The 19,817-nt window shown below is 45.7% G+C and overlaps 1 protein-coding gene and 1 pseudogene across 5 annotated transcripts in view; both read left to right on the top strand.

Annotated features, from left to right (window-relative positions):
* FLNB (filamin B) overlaps positions 1-19,817 on the top strand; it is a 142,132-nt gene that overhangs the window by 26,769 nt on the left and 95,546 nt on the right. The window lies entirely within an intron of this gene.
* Positions 11,214-11,855, top strand: LOC150004796 (RNA-binding protein 8A pseudogene; annotated as a pseudogene).

Here is a 19,817-nt window from a genome sequence, read left to right as displayed (position 1 = left end):
TCTCCCCTACTGCACCAGGTAGGCATTGGAAACAAACAATGATCCCTACAAAGGACCCAACCAGTGATCCTTACCATGGGTTCATAGACCTAGGGCAGCCTGCAGGGCCTTCAGGAAGATGGGACCAGGAAGCAGAAAGCCAGGGAGGTGGCTCTGGTTTCCCTTTGTTTCCCTGGTGTCTGTCTTGTTCCCCTCTTTCTGTACACAGATGGGCTTGGCTAGCAGAGCATACAGTATGGCTGTCCGATGGCCCCTGGCTGTTTATAGTTTACTCAGTCCATTCATATGCTGGGACCTCAAAGGAGAAAGTGATTCAGCTCCTTTTGGAGGTTCCACCCCAGTACTTTCAGTTGTGGAGGCTGAGGCTGGGCCCTGGAGGTGGAGCTTGTTCTTGGAGAAGTGATGCAGGCTGATGGTCCAGAAGGGACATATGGGTGTTTCTCCTGATCTGGTTGAGAAGCCTTCTCAAGTCCAAGCTTCATCGTCGTCGTCGGCAGCCGTCCGTCTCGAGAGACGATGGCGTAGCTTCTTGAGAGTCTATCTGCACCGCCAAGAATGGCTGTGCAGTCCGACTCGGGAGTGACAATCCCTGCCGCACTTGTTACAGGTGAAGGCAGATGGCTGTTGTTGCTGCTGTTGACACTGCTTCCGCCTCGATCTTTTCTGGACCGCCTCCTCGTTGCGCGCAGCCTCTGCGCGTGACGTACCTTGCCTGACCGCGAGCCTCCAGGCTAGGCAGTCGTCTGCTTGAACTTCCCATGTGTTGAGATTGATGGAGCATTGTGTCATGTCCTTTTTGCAGATGTCTTTGAACCGCAGTTTTGGGTGCCCTGTCATCCTCTGGCCTTCTGCTAGCTCGCCGTAGAGGAGGTCTTTGGGGATACGGCCTGCATCCACTCTTTTGACATGGCCGAGCCACCTGAGGCGTCTCTCACTAAGAACTGCATGCAAACTGCTCATGTTAGCTCGCTTCAGCACCTCGGTGTTGGGGACCTTATCCTGCCAGGCGACATGCAGGACGCGTCGCAGGCACCTCATGTGGAAGCTGTTGAGTTTCCTTTCGTGCCTTGCGTAGGTGGTCCACGTCTCGCTGCCATAGAGGAGAGTGCTGAGTACGCAGGCTTGGTAGATGCGCAGTCTGGTTTTCTCAGTGAGGCTGGAATTGTTCCACGCTCGCCGGTTCAGTCTGGCCATAACAGTGGCTGCCCTGGCGATTCTCCGGTTGACCTCCAGGTCGACTGACAGAGAGCTCGAGATGGTGGACCCGAGGTAAGTGAAGTCGTTGACAACCTCCAGGGTGTATCCGTCGATGGTGATGCATGGGGGAGTCCCCGTGCCTTGAGCCATAACGTTCGTCTTCGTCAGGCTGATGGCTAGTCCGAACTCCTTGCATGCGTGGGAAAGGCAAGTGACTAGCTGCTGGAGTCCCTCTTCGGAGTGTGATGTCAAAGCTGCATCGTCGGCGAAGAGCATCTCACGGATGAGCACCTCTTTGACTTTGGTCTTGGCTCGTAGACGGGCCAGGTTGTAGAGCTTGCCATCGGATCTGGTGTGAATGAAGACACCCTCGCTGCAGTCCTTAAAGGCGTATTGGAGGAGCATGGAGAAGAAGATTCCGAACAGCGTAGGCGCGAGGACGCAGCCCTGCTTTACTCCGCTGCTGACTGGGAAGGCCTCAGAGGTTGCGCGGTTGTAGGACACCGTGCTGTGCATGTTGTCGTGAAAGGACATGACCACAGCAAGCAGATGTGGTGGACAGCCAATCTTCCGTAGCAAGCTGAAGAGTCCGCTTCGACTGACCAGATCAAACGCCTTCGTGAGGTCGATAAAGGCGAGGTAGAGTGGTTTATGCTGCTCGTGACACTTCTCCTGCAGCTGGCGTAGGGAGAAGATCATGTCCACTGTTGATCGGCCAGCTCTGAAGCCACACTGGGACTCTGGGTAGACGCGGGAAGCAAGGGTCTGCAGGCGGGCAAGAGCGACCCGGGCGAATACTTTGCCGACGACGCTGAGGAGAGAGATGCCCCGGTAGTTGTTGCAGTCGCTGCGGTCTCCTTTGTTCTTGTACATGGTGATAATGTTGGCGTCTCTCATATCTTGGGGGATGTAACCCTCCTTCCAGCAGAGACAGAGTAGATGGTGGAGCGGCTGTAGCAGGACTGGTTTCCCGCTCTTTAGGATTTCTGGAGGGATTCCGTCGCTTCCTGGTGCTTTCCCGCAAGCGAGGCGGTCGATGGCTTTGCCGAGCTCTGCCGCAGTAGGTGGGGTGTCTAGCTCCTCCATGACTGGTAGGTCTGGGATGGCGTTAAGAGCAGTGTCTGTTACGGTGTTCCTCGTTGCGTACAGCTCGAGGTAGTGCTCGGTCCACTGCCACATTTGCTGTTCCTGGTCAGTGATGACCTCACCTGTCTTGGACTTAACGGGGGGCGATCTTGAAGGGGATTGGGCCTGTTGCCTTCTTGATACCCTCATACATTCCTCGTGCGTTGCCTATATCGGCGGCTTCCTGGATGGTTCTGCACAGGTTTAGCCAATAGGTGTTGGCACAGTGGCGGGCGGTCTTCTGGACTTTGTTCCTGGCAGCCCGTAGAGCTTGAAGTGTACTGGGAGTGGGCGTGGCCTTGTAAGCCAGTAGGGCCTTCCTCTTAGCCTCGATCACGGGTTCCATTTCTTCCCAGTGAGCCTCGTACCAGTCAGCGTTCTTCCGCTCACTAATAATAAATAGTACCTAGGGCCTCTCTCCCAAGCTAGGAAAATGTTGAGTCAAGTTCCAGCCCAGCTACGTGGATGCCTGCTTCCTGCCTGGAAGCGAGGCCCAGGGTTAGCACCTTGGGTTACTTGAGCTCTCCTCTCTGCTTCTTCCTGCAGAAGAGATGACACCCTCCAAGAGGTATGAATGGGAATTTCCTCCTTCCAGGCCCAAGTCTGCATGACTTGGGATGGCTTCGACTGGAAAAACCGAGTCAAAGAGTGTGCTTAGGCCAAGGATTTCCCCAAACACTAATCAGCACTGATTGCTTCCAGCATGTTGCCTTTGGCTCTGCAGAGAGTTTTGTCCACCGTGGCTGCAGTGTCTGGCTTCTGCTGCCCAAAAGATGACAAATAAGTTTGTAGAGATGAGGCTGGGTGAAGGGCTGTGTCCCTTTGTTATCCTGAGCTTTACTAAGTGTGAAAAATTAGAATTACCAGATTCATAGGTCATTGGCTGGCCTTCCCTCCAGCATTAACACTTGGGGTTGAAATGGGGGATCATAATATTGCCTGCTCAAAGGAAATCCTGAAAGTGTGTTGGGGATAATGTCTTTAAAAGTCCTTGCTCAGTGTTGAAAATGACCTTTCTTCCCCATCTTTATTTCTTTCGAATTGAGTCAGAATGCTAAGTATGAATAGAGGTGCCATGTTATCAAACCCCAAGATCACTAAAGGAAGTAACAAAATTCTGTGATCCTGAAACTTGATCTTGGTTGAACCAAATGAAGTTTTATCATTAAGTTAAGGGAAGTTCTGCCATTTTAAAATAGTAAAATTGTAAACGACTTGTGGTTGGTACTAATAGAATGTCTTGGAGAAACTTGAAACACTTTCTGGTCCAGCCCCGAGTTTACAGACTGGGAGATAAAGGCTGAGAGAGGGGACAGGATGTGCTCAGGGTCACACAGGGAGTAACGGTGGCTGGACTAGAACCCGGGCCTCCTGGTCCCAGGCCTTGGAGATTTGGCTGCCTTAATTAATCCTGCCTGTAACTGCCTTATGCTTCCTAGCTTGTAGCTTGGAGGAATATATAGGATTTTCTTAAAAAACAAACAAAACCCCCCAGCTTTACTGGGATATAATTCACACACTGTAAAATTCACCTCTTTAAACTGTTCACTTTTTAGTGTGTTCACAGAGTTGGACAGCTATCACCACTATATAATTTTAGAACATTTTCATCACCCACAAAGAAACCCTGTTGTACTGATTAGCAGTCACTCCCCATCCTCCCCTCGCCCCACGCCCTGGCAACCACTAGTTTATTTCTGTCTCTATGGATTTGCTGCTTCTGGACATTCATATAGTAGAATCAGACAACATGTGGTCCGTTGTGACTGACTTTTTTCATTTAGCAGAATGTTTCCAAGGTTCATCCATGTTGTATCCATACTTCGTTCCTTTTAGTGGCCAAATGATGGAATGTATAGAGCTTGAATTGGAAAATAAAGCTGGAAAGTTTTCAGATTTATTTTAACTTTGCCCAGAAAGCTTTTTCCTGGAAAGCCAGGCTCTACATGTGGAGATGAAATGGGAGATGTTCTCAGCCTCCCTGAACCTAAGTAGTTGCTACTTTTCTTAAATGTTTTCACACCTGGTAGAAAAGTTGGTTTCTGGAAGAAAGTGTGTGCTTTCTTATATTGCCAAGAAAATTAATACATGTTAACACAAATGCTCAAGAGCCAGAGTTGTAATGAACATTTTTTTATATTTATTTACTTATGTTTGATTTATTATTTTTTGAATCCTCACCTGGGAATATGTTAATTTTTTTTAGAGAGAGAGGAAAGGAGAGAGAGAACAAGAGGGAGAGAGGGAGAGAGAGAGAGAAACAGAGACACAGAGAAACACTGATGTGAGAGAGAAGCGTGGATTGGTTCCCTCCTGTACATGTCCCAACCAGGGATTGAACCCATAACCTAGGTATGTTCCTTGACTGGGGATTGAACCCGCAACCTTTTGGTGTAGGGACGATGCTCCAACTGACTGAGCCACCCAGGTGGGGCCCAATGCTTGACTTATTTAAAAAATTTTAATTTTAGCAATAACATATTTTTTCCCCTTCCCAAATTCACTGGAAACCTGAACCTACAGACAGCATGAAAGAATAGTGTAGACACTCCCATATAACCCTCCTGTACAGTTTGCATTTGTCAATGGTTTTTGGTAAAATGCACATTTTTATTTGGGAATACCTGAGAATGATTTCTGTCAGGCTTCCAGAGAATGCCAATACTATGCTGTCTGCAGACTACACTTGGAGTAGCGAGGTGCAGGCTGTTCCATATACTATAATAGATTTGTCTCTTTGCTCATGATTAAGTTCAAGTTAAACATTTTTGGCACGTTCACTTCCAAAAGTCAGAAGTGTTTCCAACGGCATCACACCAAGAGGTAAGTCATGTCAATTTGCCCAGCTATTAGGGATGCTAAGTGCTATCTCTCTGTTCAAATGGTGTTTGCCATTTGAACACACTTACATTAAGAAGTTATTCATTGGCTATCTGAAGTTCAAATTTAACTATTTAGTATAAGTAAGTTCCAAATATGGCAGGCAGTTCTCTCATGTTACAAGTCATTGAATGGGACATATTTACACTAAACATTTATTGTTTATCTAAACTCATATTTAATTCTACATTTTATTTGCAAAATCTGGCAGCCCTAGTTTCCACTGCCTGCTCAGAGACGCCTGGGTGTTCGTGTTTGCTGTGAGTGGTGTTTGTAGCTCTGGGAGTGTCCTAGGAGAGCTGTGGTGGCATCTCATCATGCTGTGGCTTTGGGTGCTGGGGTAGGGGCCAGTTAGTAATTAGCTAAACATGACCTCACCCGTGTGGAATGTGCTCTTGCTAGGTATTAGTGAAAAGTTAAACCTCTCCGGAGCCATTGTCAGAAGCTGGCCAGTGATGTCATCAGCTGGAAAAGCCAGCTTCCAGGCCTCAGGAAAAAGCTAGAAAGCCAGGGCTCCAGTTTTGGTAATAAATGGAAATGGAGTTTCACAGGTGGGGTGTGGAGGAATTTATTACAATAGGAAGCCTGATGGGGCCTCCCCGCCCTCATGCAACCCCCAGCCAGGTTTCTGCGTTTTGATGAACAATCAGAAGCTGCTAATGCAGCATGTGATTACACTGTTGGCCCAATGCCTTGGAAAAATTGGCTTGTTCTCCGTGAACACTCCAGGAGCTGCAAAGGGGGTGTCAGGACTATTTTGCAGCTCTGAGTGGGGCCCTTAAATTGGGGAGGAAGGGAGGCTGATGTGGAAATTGTTCATTAGGCTGCTCCAAGGAGTTCTAGAAAATGCACACTGGGTACCTCTGAGCGCCCACCATCTGTATCATCCAGCCCTCAGCTGTGAGGGGCCCCTGGAGCAGGGGAGGGAAAGTCCTCTGGATTTAGACACACAAAACCCTCTCTACCTTGTGAGTTAGAAGAAATAGATTGAGCTTTACAAATTTTTTTTAATAGGGTAATTTGTTGTGCATGAGTGGGTTGTCAGACTAGAAGGAGTTTTGACTTTACTTAAGCCTTGAGTGTGGTAACTGTAGCCATTTAATTTTATTTGAAATCTCCCATAAAACATTCTGGGGAAAAAATGGGTTCCAAGGCTGGGGTTCTGATCCTGAGCTGCGTTTTGTAGCTCAGGTTTCTCTGGCTTGGTGGAGGTTCCACTTAAGCAATTACCCAAGGAACTTTGCTCTGGCTGAAGTGCTAATGGCCTGCACGCCTTACCAGGTATAAAAACTCCCTGGTGAGCAAGTGAGAGGCTCAGAGCTCGGTTGCAGAAGGTCTGACCTCCTCCATCTCACTGGGCTTTCTTATCATATTAGAATTTGGAAGCATTGACCCTGAGCCTCCAGGTTGGCTCATACAATGGGGAGGCTAAGACAGATTCTCCCTAGTCCCCTAGCCCCCTTTTCTTTCTCATCGTGCGCCTGGGGCCCCACCACTCACCTGTACAGTGGCCCTGGGCAATTAGCTTGGCCTCTTGAAGCCTTTGTTTTGGCATCTGTAAAATAGGGTAATATTTGTGCCTATTGCTTGTGAAATATTGCAGCTAGGGTATCTGGATTCATGAGTTGTTACTCTTGAGTGGCTGGTATCAACTAGGCATTTAGAGGAAGTCATCAAAAGAGTTGGTCCTGATCACACCTTTGCTTTTTAAAAAGATAATTTTTTTTTTATCTTCACCTGAAGACATGCTTAGAAGGGAAGGGAAAGAGAGAGAGAGAGGTAGAGAAACATCGATGTGAGAGAAACATGGATCAGTTGCCTCACACACACACTTGACCGGGACTGAACCTGAACCCGCAACACTTCAGTTTACGGGACGACGCTCCAACCAACTGAGCCACAGTGGTCAAGGCTCACCTTTGCTTTTGAATGTGCCTGACCATTCATCTCTCTAACCCCTCTGTAAAATGGATCTGTCATGGGGGTAGGGGGCAGGAACCAAGGGCAAGGCCTCTCCAGTGGATGACTTGCTGCCCCTCACTTCTGCAGCAGCATCTAATCCTCTGTGTAAGATTTTATTATAAATGGGTGGTTCTTTAAAAAGGAAAATTGAAATGCAGTTCTCAAGGGGACCCTTCTGGCCCTCTGCTCACCACCGTAGCATACGTATTCCAAGGGAATAATAGCAGCATGACCTTGTTCTTAGAATGTAGTTTCATTCCTTTGAGAACAGTGGCGCATCACGCCTGTGACTGTGAGAAAGGAGGCTTGACCCAGTAGCCTGGGACGCAGCGGAGTTCCTGGGTACACTTGCTTTTCTTTTTCTTTCCTTGTTCTCCTCTCTTGGGGTTCGCCTCAGGCCCATTTGCAATTGAAGAAAGGGTTGGTCTCCTGGGTGAGGATTTTGGTGTGATCAAATTCACGTGAGGTCTGGTTGCCAGCAGTCATTTCGAACCCTGGCTGCATGGTTGCACCTTAGAACCAACTGGAAAGTTAAAAAAATTACTGACACCCTGGCCTGGCCACCCAATAAATGCTCATTTTTGTTTTCTTTTGGGAAGGGGCAGTGCCTTTCTTTTGTTTTGTTTTTTAAGTCTTTCCAGATGGTTTCAGTGTGTAGCCAGGGCTAAAACTCAGGTGATTTTTGGGAGCCACAGAAGTGTTGAGACTTGAGAAGGATGTTAGACAAGTGAAGCCTGAAGCGGGCCCAAGGTCACAGTCAGCATTAACAGTGGAGCAACCCTGACCTGTGTGGATGGGGTCATGGGAGAGACTCACTTTATTTTACTCACACTTTGAATATAATCACAATTGATTGCAACGTGTATTTTATAACTAGGGAAAATGGATAATGATCAGGAAAAAACACTTCATTTACAAGGGGCAACCTCCCAAAAAACTGGAATAATCTGGAGGGTAGGCTTATTGTAGTACAGGCTTCCCCTGCTCGGTGAGACTCTAGGAACCCATCAGTATCAGTGCATCAGCTGGCCTTGCTGTGAGAGGCTGTATTTGACTTCAGTGAATTTTTTTGAAGCCTTTCAACATGTTTTCCTAGTTCATGATGGGTGATTTACGAGCACACCTGCCCACACCCTCTGTGTTCAGTAGTTTGTGACTCAAAACGCATGACCCCTGTGCTCCACCCTCCTTTTTCACATAATCTTGCCCCGAGCAATATTTTTTCCCTCCCTGATGAAAAAAGTCCTCAAAGGGACACTTTCTGCTGTGTAGATGAAGTGAAACAAAAAACGCAGAAGCACTAAAAGGCATCAAAATTGAAGAGCTCAAAACCGTTTTGAGTAGTGAGTAAAACTGTCTTGATAGGTGTATTGCAGAAAATGGAGAGAGTACTTTGAAGATGACTGAGGTTTAAACATGTAAGAATAAATACATAATATTTTATGAATAAGTTGTTTTTTGGGGGTCCCCCTCTCGTATGTCAGTACCAAAATAAGAGATGATTGGGATTCCTTCAAATTAAGAACTTCCAACAAGCGGCCACAGTTCAAAGCCATTCTTTAAACCTAGTTAGGTTTAAAATGGCCCCAGCCCACTTTTTAGAGCTCCCTCCGTGGTGACTCGTTTCCTTCCCTCCCTCTCTCTCTCTCCCTCTGAGGGCTGATTTCATTGCTAACAATGGCCCAGTCACTTGGCACCCAGCCTGGTGAGTAAGATGGCTGAGTAAGAGGGGAAACAGTGCCTTGGGTCAGAAAAACTGGGATGACTAATGGCCAGATTTTCTTATCTCTTCAGAGAATCCCCAGAAGTTGAAAAACTACAGCTTACTAAGACTGTTTCGTGTGCAGTGGCCTTGACATTTACAGGGATGGCACATTGTCACCTGAGCATTCAGAGCAGCAGCGCACAGCTTTTTAGCTCTCAGGCTGGTGGATGCCCTCTGTGTGCACTGACCCACCCCAAGGGACTTCAGTGCTGGTGTGATCAGTGTAGTCAGAGGACGGGGAGCACAGCTGTTGTGTTGAGGTCATTCCCACCTGCCCTGAATTGGACCATACGAAAGGCTGGTGCTGGAATGCCAGGGTAACCCTGCCAAGTCTAGTGCATATGCTTCCTCTGCTCCCTGTGTTCATGGTGCATTTGTATCCACCACGAGTCTGTCATTTATATCCCTTGGCACTGTGCTAAGTGCTCTTCATTCCTGCCAGGTGTAGACATCATCAACTGATTTTACAAATGAGGAACACCAAGGCTTTGCTTTGGGCGGGTGAGCGCTTATGATGGTGGGATGGAATGTTAACCCAAATCCCACTGTATTGCAGATCTGAAATCCACCTGGGCTTTAGACTTTCTACCTCAATCTAGTCTCCATCCCTTTAAAAAAAAGTTTTAGATAATTCTATTAATTTTAAAAATTAAGTTTTAAAGACAGCTTGTATTAGGTACTCGGCTATAATCAAAGTGTGTTCATTTTACAAATTTAGTTAATTCTTATTAATTTTAAAGGCCCTGTGCTGGGGACGTAACCTCATCTTTAAATACCTTAGAGTGAAGGGAAAAAGACAGAACGTGTACACAAGTTGCCATGGCATGTTTTATAGGTCAAGGCTGCCTCCCAGATAGGCGTCATGAGCAGCACACTTCATCTGGGGTGTCAGGGAAGGCTGTAGCCAAGGGGGATGGGTGAACAGTGGGATTAAAGAAACAGATTCAGAGACAAAGGATGTTCTGGGCTGCAGAACTGCTAGGGCAAAGAAGAGCCCAGAGTGGGAAGTGCAGGAATGTGAGAGTGCCTGGGACCACCCACTGACTGCCCTTGGTGAGGCTGGGGTCATGCGTTGTGATGTTGGCCAGGTTGTGTAGAGCCTCAAAAGGAGGATGCCAAAGAGTTTCACTTTGACTGTGCTATCCACTAGCCACACGTGGCCAGTTGAGTTTAAATTAATTAAAGTTAAATATAATTTATAAGTTAGCACCTTAGTCACACTAACCACATTTGGAGCACTCAGTTGCCATGTGTGGCATGTGGCTACTGTATTGGACAGTGTACATGTAAAACATTTCAATCATCCACAGAAAGTTCTGTTGAACAATGGTGCTATTAGACAGTGGTGCTGTAATATAAACTATGGCCTGTGGGCCAGATCTGGCCCTGTTTTTGTAAATAAAGCTTTATTGGAACCTAGACCACACCCATTCTTTTGCATAGTGTCTGTCTGTGGCCACTTTCTCACCATGATAGTGTATTTGAACAATTGCTACAGAGACTGTATGGCCCGCAAAGTCCAAAATATTTACTATCTGGCCCTTAACAGAACAAGTTTGCCAACCCCTGTTGTAGACCAAAGGGAATAATAGAAGGTGTTCAAGCTGGCAGTAACAGATATGATTGCATTTATGGCCTGAAAGGATAACTTGGGTGGTGGTGATGGGTGGGCCCGATTGGGGGGCACATCCGTATGTAGTGACTTCCCAGGGTCCCTGTGAAAGGTGACTGAGGCTTATCCCATCAGGGACAGTCCCACTGATCTGTGGTCCATTTAACAAAACCAGTCCATCACTGAAGTCTTTACATGGCTTGGTTCTTTATTTAGTGTGTTTTGGACCTCTTTGGCTCTCTGAAGAGTACATTCTTGTGAAACAGATTTACCTCTTCACATAATTTGATATTCCAACTGCCCACATCAGGATGCCTTCCCCTCTTTCTGTTGTCTTAAACAGAGTCCAAGTAATATATGTGGTGTTATATTGAAATATAATTTTCAAAAATAAATTTTTGGGATATAGTAATTAATGGACATTAGTATTAAAATTTTTAATAACAAGATCTAGTAGCAAGTCTAATGACTATCATAATTTTGGTGTAGTGATATATGGCCAACACTAATGTGATGGGAAAAGATCTGATTTCTTTGGTGACAAAATCTCACAGGTGTTGCTAATAATCCGCCTGTGTTTTACGGCCTACATTCATAATGGAAAGATATGCTACATTTTAGTTAGGGGTTACTAAAAGCAAAGATTTAACTTTTTTTGACAACCAAGGCAAGATGGCAGATGTGCTGGGTTTCATGAAGCTAGAGGCAAAGATTTTGCCATGGATGAGAATGGGGACCAAGGCATCCACAAACTGAGAGAAAAAGTGAGGAAATGGAAGGCTTTGGCTCCAGCGGGTCTCGAGGGCAGATGTGTGAGGATTATGACAGCATGGAGCAGGATGGACATGAACCTGGACCGTAACACTCTGTTGAAGCTGGATTCTCTTCATCACTGGAGTCCACGAGGAAGCCACCCAAAAAGACATTCATGACAAATTTGCAGAGCACGGGGAAATAAAAAACATCCACCTCAACCTAAACAGGCACATGGGATATGTGAAGGAGTATACTCTCACTGAGTCTGAACCATGCTCAGAGGCCCAGGCAGCTATGGAGGGACTCAATGGCCAGGATTTGATGGGACAGCTGATTAGCATGGACTGATGTTTTGTTCAGGGTCCACCCAAGGGCAACAGAGGGAGAAAGAGAGAGATGACTGAAGATGCAGAAGGAGTCCAGACCCGAGGGATCGCTGACAGATCCTCTATTGTCCAGGTGTTGTCTCCAGAGATTCCATTTGACCATGTAGCCTTGGAGAAATGGGGCTTTGGTGGAATTCATGGTTTACATTTAATTTCTTACCCTATTGCTTAGCCTTTTTTTTTATTTTTATTTTTTGAATTATGAATAAATGTCCCATTTTTGTCTCCTTAAAAAAAAAGTTAACATTTTTTCTTATTAAAGTTCATAGACTGCCCTCCATTCCCCCCTGCTACACACACACACACACTCGCTTCTTTTGCGAGAGCCCCTGACTTACACTCAGTCATAGGAAGATGTGGGGCAATTGAGGATGGTGGCATGTGTTGCTACACGTCCTGGACATTTAGCTTTGTGGTTGATCTTGTGGGAAGTTCCACTCTATCTACTTTGTGAGATATTCTTTTACAGTTATGATAAAGCATGATGCCAAAGGGAAAGGGAAGAGCTGAATCTTCAAGGATGGCTAAGAAAGAGCCGGCAAGTGAAAGGCAGAGAGGAGGGTGTTCTAAATAGAGGGAGCAGCTTGTACAGAGATTTGGAGGCTCATACACTCAGATTTTCTGCCAGCAGCAGGAGCATGGTGGGGGAGGGCAAGGTGGGAAGACAGACAGAGGTCAGCTGTGAGGGGCATGGTGACCCTGCTGAGTTCGGACTTTGTCCAGAATGCTAGAATGTTTTAAGACCTTAGGCCCTGAACTTATCATAGCAAATACAATAAAACACACCTACCTCTTACACTTAAAAAAAAAGTGTTTGCATGTATTGCTGTAAAGTAATTTGAATATTTTTTTAGAATGTCTTGCTTTTATTAATATTTGTGCTTCGTTGTATTATTTGGCCATGACTACTTTATTTTATAGTTGATTGATTTCTTAGCGTCTGTATTGCACACTTGGGAATTCTTGAGATGTGACAAAACTAACCTGTACTTATTTTCAAGTATAAATAATACAGTTTTTGTGAATACTAAGTTTAGCAATTAGTGGAAAAGATAAAAATTTAAATTCAGACATTTAATAAAACATTCATCGCCTTCAATTTATTTATCTTTTCTGAAATTTGGGGGCCAATACCGCCATCTGCCCTAACCAGCTTTCAAAGTGTTTTGTACCCTGAGAAGGAGTTGTGCCTGAGAGATATGGGTGGCCCTGCTGGCGCCAGTGGGAGGATTTGGGAAGAGTTTTGACATGTGGGCTTAGATGGTGTGGTCAGTAATGGGGGGCCTGACGTTCATGGATGACTGCTGGGCTGGGATCAGTTTAGAGGTGATCAGCCAGGTTTGGGGTGGGGAGAGTGTATTTTGGGGGAGAGTGTTGTTAAGGACCAGTCCAGCCGAGTTTGATAATTCGTTGAGTGGTGGGTGCTGGTTTGGTAGGTCTGTTGACTAGTGGTTTCTGGTTAGGTTGGCTGTTGATCGGTAGGTTATTATTGATGGTGGTGGGTGGTTGTTGGTTGGGTAGTACAGGGCAGTCGCTCTCCTTTCTCCCCTTTCAACTATGTGACAGGCATCATACGAAGTACTCAAATCACAATGATGCTAAAGACAGAGCCTGACCTTGTCCCTAGGACACTTACATTACAGGTGACTAAATCTCAGATTTGGATCCAGTACTACACAGAAGTCTAGAGAGTGGTTTTAATCAGCAAACTATGTGGTTCATTGCTGTTACTGCTATGCTTATGCATATTTTATCCTTAAGTAGCACTAGGGATGCTAATTGGATATGTTTCAGTCTTCATAGAAATCAATTTTATTAACTTCTACTAAGTTCTTCCTCAACCCCTCACAGGAAGTTAAGAGCTAAATGTCAGCTGGGTGGGAGTTCTGGAGGTTTCCCCTGTTCCCATAACTTGATATTCCAATTACCCACATCAGGACGACTTCCTCTTTCTGCCATCTTAAGTGGTGGTCCAAATTACTGGTTCCATCTCTGACTCTTCCCACTTGGCAACGCATTGGCTGGGGATGAAGATTTTGTCATTGGAAGCTCTAAAGCAAACCCAAGGAGGAGGAGACTGGTTTTGGCCTGGATTCCTTTAAATCATTGCCTGTGTTTCAGAATTATAGTTTGCCCTGAACAATAAGATGTTTCTTAGTGTGGTCTTTAAGTGAGTGGGCTATCACCAGAATTTCATAAACCCATGGTTAAGGGCTGTGCTTCCCTTTAGCATCCTTAATTAGGAACGATGTTTTGAGAGCCTGCTTTTATCGTCATTTATCTGCAAAACTTGTTGATTCCAAATATCAAATTTTTAGTTTCTTAATCACTGCCACTGAAACAGTTGTAGATTGTAATTTCTTTCCTGTCACCCTCATTTTGTGCCTTTGGCCTGTCTCTTTCACCCCCATACCTGCTTGTTTTAAAAAAATGTCATCCCCCAGCCTATCGAAGTGTTCGGGAGAAGGGTGATTTAAGGTAGAATAATCCAAAGCATCTTCTGGAGAATGTTAGTGTCTTTTGAGATGGTATTAAAACAAGTTCCTTAGTCCAAAATAAAGTTGAGAAATGCTGTGTGGCACCCTAGGGCTGTCTTGGAGATTGTCAAAGTACATTTGTATTTTAAAGGCTCTGAGAATTCCTGCAGCTGCTTAAAATTGTTCAGCTCCATATGTCCCCAGTTTATTTGACCACAGAAATCCCAAGACTTCAGGAAACCAGCTAACATCTAGTGCAGCCCTTTCTAAGATGTGGTACTCAAGGTGTTACATGACCTACATTTTAAAATTGTAACAGTAATGTATTATCACACACAAATTCCAGCTTTCCAGCTTTAACCCTAATGGGCTAGTTTTTGTGGTCATTAGCAGATGGAATGCTTGTCTGTGTTTGTAGAAAAAAAATTAGTCTTGGGGAAAAAAGAAAAAGTGAGTTGATTTAAGGGGGGAAAATCCTAGTAAGTGGCCCAAGAGGCAGGAGGAGAGGGCCAGGTTTGAGAATGCGCTCTTCGGAGCCAAGTTTAATCGGAGCTGGTGTTCTTGCTGAGGCAGCGAGCAGCTTCCGACTCACACACAGGATTCCTTAGATGGAGAACTGGCAGTGAAGACATTTGACTGGGCTGTCTGTGTGCAGTAACGGCAGCGGCTGTGGTCGGGGTGATGGATATTTAGCCTGTGTCACTTTCTTGCCCTGCACTTGGACAGTATGCCTTAGGAAAGTTAGAGTATGTTCCCATTTTAGCAGCAGAGCTGACCTGCTATGTGCTTGTCTGTTTATCTCACTGTCATGACTGTTTATCATGGGACAGAGTTCAGGGCACAGTGATAAATCTCTTTTAGGAGGGTGATGTAAGGCTCAGCATTTATTTCCTTGTTGGCTTTGGCCAGTTTGGAAAGCCTTTGTAATACCATTATGTCTGTGTATGGGCCTCTTCCTTTACAGCCCTATCCTGGTCTCCAGGCTGAATGTTCAACAGCTGGTTCTGGAGTTGGATGGCCTAAATTCCAATCCCAACGTCACCACTTATGAGCTATGTGAGTTAGGGCTTAGTTTATCTGCTTATCTGTTTTTTAACAGTGGTACCTCATATAGCAGCTGTGAGAATGAATGTCACGTATAACCAAGAGGCTGAGCCTCCACATCCTAGGAAGAGCACTCTCATGGTGCTGGGGAAGCAGGGGGTGTGAAGGCATCAGGAAGGTTTTTTTCCTTTTTTCCTGTTTGGTTGGTTTGATTGGTTGGCTTGAAAAACATGCTCAAAACGAAATGACGCCATCTTCTTGCAATGTAATCTTCAACATCTTCCACTATCCTGGCAAGCTGTTTGAAGTCACACAGGAAGACCGCTTGTCCAGGATGGCTGCATCTCGCTGAGGAATGGGAAGGCATGTGGATGGTCACTGTGTGAAAGCCGAGAAAGATCTCCGGAAAGACAGCCTTGCAAATCTGCAAAGCCTCCATATATTTGTTTCTTGATCGGAAGCGTCACACATAGTAAAAATCATAAAAGTAAAAATCATATGCAGAGTGAAAAGGTGAGAGACTGGCTGGCTCCCTCCCAACCCTCACCCCCACCCACCATCCCCCACTCCTCTATCCAGGAGCAAGTGCACTGTGTTGGTGACCTGTTCCTGTCTCTTTGAGGGATTGTCTCTGCATATATGAGCCTAATTATGAAACTCTCCCAACCACCATTTGACTCAGATGCAAACTTACCACACACATTGCTTTTATCATTTGATCAAAACTTACATGTAAGTCTTCTCACATCAGGCCTGTAGAGCCTGGTGAGCAATTTTGTTCAAATGAAAAGTTCTTGAACATATCTGTTACTATGATTCTTTCTTTTTGGAGATGTGTGTCAAAATTTATTATAAAAGTAATGTATGTAGTTTAAGTTACAAAAATTCAGACAACACAGGATCACATAATAGCAAAAAAAGAAAGCCCATCTTTCGCCATCACCCCAGGCCACCTTCCCAGAGAGAGCCAGTGAGCACAGTCTAGTGCGCAGGCGTCCAGATTTTTTTGTTCAGACGCAGAGTTATGCCTTTTCAGAGGTAGAATTCCATGATCTATTGTTTTCTACAAATTGTCCTGTTCCCTTAATATACCATGGAAGCCTGTCTATTCCTATTGAAACAAACAAATCTTTCTCATTCTTTTCACAGCAGCCTGTTATTGTCTTCTGAACGTTCTGTAAAGTTTATGTAAGCATTTTTTCACAGAAAGGCATTTAAGTTGTTTTCAGCATGCTGCCGCACCCCCCTCCCCCCATTAAGTTATAGTGATGAACTACTTTCATGGTTAAAGATCACTTTAGTACCCAAGCCTCTCCCTCCCCTCATTAGAAAAAGAAGTCATGTTAGGGAACTTTCTTGAATATTTTGTGCTTCAAATTGAATGTATTGACCTTGCATTTAATTTTCTGTCAGCAGTGGCCAGGCTTGGCCCCTGCAGACTACTCAGGAATCTGCTGGAGGAGTTGGGGTGGCCTGCAGATTTTAGCAGGCTGCTGGTTCATTTAGCAGCCCACTGAGCAGAGAACATCTTGATTCTATCAGCTTTAATCCTGGGTCCCTGATGGGCTGGTTCTTGTGGTCTTTAGCAGAAGGAATGCTTGTCTGTGTTGGAAGGGTGAGTTCTGGGGTATTTGGCTCTGAGCAGTCTAGAGTGCTCACAGTGCTAATGGGGCACCGTTAGTCCCCAAACTTGTATGTGCATATAATATTATATCCTATCATAATAGTTGTAACAGTCCCCACTGATACAGGGGAACCCTGGTCTGGCAGAATGCTACCTGTGTTACTACATTATCTCACAGCAGTTTGATGAGGTGAGTCCAGTTTTGACAATCTCACAGATGAGGTGGAGAGCAGAGCAGGGAAGGGACCCATCCCAGTCCCAGGGCCAGGAAGTGGCTGTGCTTGGGAGGGGTAGCTGGCTTCTCTGACCACCAGACAGGGCCTCTGAACTCTCACTGCTCCATCACTAACTGACTTAGTGTCCCTGACCTCGGGTTACTTGGGTACCTATTATTTGCAGCAAGTGAGCGCCTCTTTGTTTGAGTGGGTTCAGTTCTGCCCCTGTGCCCATGCTCTTTACACGTGGGTATTGGTGTGGAATTCCACCAGTGGGGAGGAGCCCCATGTCTGGGCTGCAAGAGCTCCGTTACTGCATTACGTTTGGGTACATGTGTATCTGCAGGTCTCCTGTAATTGTAGGGTAAAGGTCCAAATATGAGGGTACAAATTCAAGCCTTCTGCTGAGCTGATACAGGGAGGAACTGTCCCAAAAGTGACAATACGTATAGATAAAGTGGGGATCATGCCCTCATATCAGTCCTTTGAGAATTTCCTTTCCTCCAACTGCATCCACTTTCTGTTAATAATGGTGAGAGCCAGCAGTTATAAATTATTTGGAATTTCCTTCAACTTGGTTCCTTTTAAGACTTTAAATTGCGAGTTTTGCTCCTTTTATGACTTCACAGTCTTTGGGCAGGCTGCCATTTCTGTAACAGGCGTGTCTGAGTTATAACATAAGGTGGGGTCTGGGGTGGGGGAACCTGCAAACTGGTCCTGCCCCTTTCAAACCAAGGAAATCACCTTGATCTCATTTTGTAAAAAGGCTCAACTTCTACAAGTTTGCAATGGAAGGGCGAATGCCTATCCTATTCATCGTCATCATTATTTTTTAACTTTTAGTCTTAATCATAAAAGGGGGGGGACCCCTCTGGAAACATGGCCTAGCATGAGGGAGACAAAAGACAAAAAGACCCCCCCCCCTTTTTTTTTCCTTAAAAGATCTTCAACATCTTACCCTGGGTGGTGGGGTGCTGGTTTTCATTATAATAATGTCATCTCTTTGTGGAGTGTTTTAAAGCCAATTTAACTTATTTTCTTACTTAAAAGCATAATTTGTACTCAGTGCCAGGCCTGGCACTCAGTAGGCAGTTAGGAAGTTGTTTTTTGGATATAAGAACAGATAGATGAATAGGACAAATTGAGCTTTCCTTATTTAACTTTTAGTCTTATGAGTACCCTAATTTCTATTTTCCAGGGAAAACACAGGTTACCACATTGTACGAGGGCGTTTAGTGCTGACGTATTATGGCAGGAGCAGGCAATTTTTTGAAATATGCATGTGGATAGTTTTGTTACGTAAAATCGCTATAAATTGAAAACTACTTTGAATTTTCTTTATGAAACTATGATTTTCTTACCTTAGAATGTATTCTTCATCGTTATTATGAAAGATAAGAGCACTCTATGCACAGTTTGCAAAAAACATAATTTTACGTGTCCCTCGTGCAATGTGTTAATAGATTAGGGCAGAGCTGTGTGCCCTGATTTCCATGCCCGGGAGTGAGGCCTGCATGGCCGGTCTCCCAGATGCAGGGACAGAGTCAGAGCCCCCAGTTCTGCGGGTGCAGCGGAAGCTGAGAGAGTCATGGTGAGACAAGGGGGTCACTAAAGTGACCCAGCTGTGACTCCTGCTTGTATCTCCCAGGCTTTGTACTTCACTCTTCATGCTGTCATCCCCCACACTTTCCTCCCAGAACCTTGTCGCTCAGGGATGGCAGGAATGACTGGGCAGTTAGAAGTTCAGAGCTTCTGCCTCGGTTCCCCTCCCAAGCACGAGTGCTTCCTGGCCATGGGGCCTGGAGGAAGGTTCCTTCCTGGTATTCAGCCTCCTCCTCTGTGAAATGAGAGTCACACTGCACTTGCCTCATGGAGCCAGTGTGACATCACGTGTATCCAGAGAAGTAGGGAGGGCCAGTCTGGGCTCTGGCAATGAGGAAACTGGGTTTAAATCGAGGCTCTCCTATGTTACTTTTGGCAAGTGCCTCTGTGGGCCTTTGTTCTCATCTGTAAAATGGGATTAACCTTGAAAGCCACCCTCAAAGGGTTGCTGAGGGTTCCTGAGATGAGGCCATGGCACAGGCCCAGGCCCAGAGGGGAGGTCTGGATAACAGAACTGCTCTCACGGTTTGGTTGCGATTGTTGTGAAGAGAGGAGGCACTTAGGAGTCTTTCCCGCCTGGTTCCTCCGCCCTCACTGCTCTCCCCAAGGGCTTCCCTGTGGGCTGCACACGTGTGCACAGGGTTTGCTGTGAGCTATGTTTTCAGGTGAGGTGGACTTGCTACGTGACAGACTGATCTGGAGTCAAAAGGTGACAAAGACCTCTGTCCACAGCTAGCGTTTATTATTTCAGCTGGACATGTTCTCAGAGCAGTTGTGGCTGGAAGCTCTGAGTGAGGGACAGACGCCCCTGTGCTGAGGCCTTATGAGCTCTCGCAGGGGTTTACCCACATCTCCCAGTGGCCGGGCTCTGGGCTCCTCCACCCCATGCTCAGTCCCTGGGGCCCTTGTTCTGCTAGTTGCCCAGGACAACTGAGTGGTAGCAACAGAATGAGTGAGTGCAGGGACCTGTGGCTTTGAGGTAAAAAATCTAGTTTAGAATGCACTGCTTGGACCATTATGGGGTGTCCCCCCCTTCTTTCTTTAACCTTTCTAACAAGGTTAGAATCCTTATTCTAGCTTTTCGAGGCTTTCCAGTAATACTAAGTAGGAGGAGACTTACTAAGTACTAGACCCTTTAATATGCCCATCTCCTTTAGTCCAAGTGTGGCTTT

The sequence above is a fragment of the Furipterus horrens genome, unplaced genomic scaffold, assembly GCF_987537825.1.
Source record: "Furipterus horrens unplaced genomic scaffold, mFurHor1.1.pri manual_scaffold_7, whole genome shotgun sequence".
Taxonomy (NCBI): Eukaryota; Metazoa; Chordata; class Mammalia; order Chiroptera; family Furipteridae; genus Furipterus; species Furipterus horrens.
Note: the sequence above shows the minus strand (reverse complement) of the source record. Positions and strands in the feature narration are given on the sequence as shown.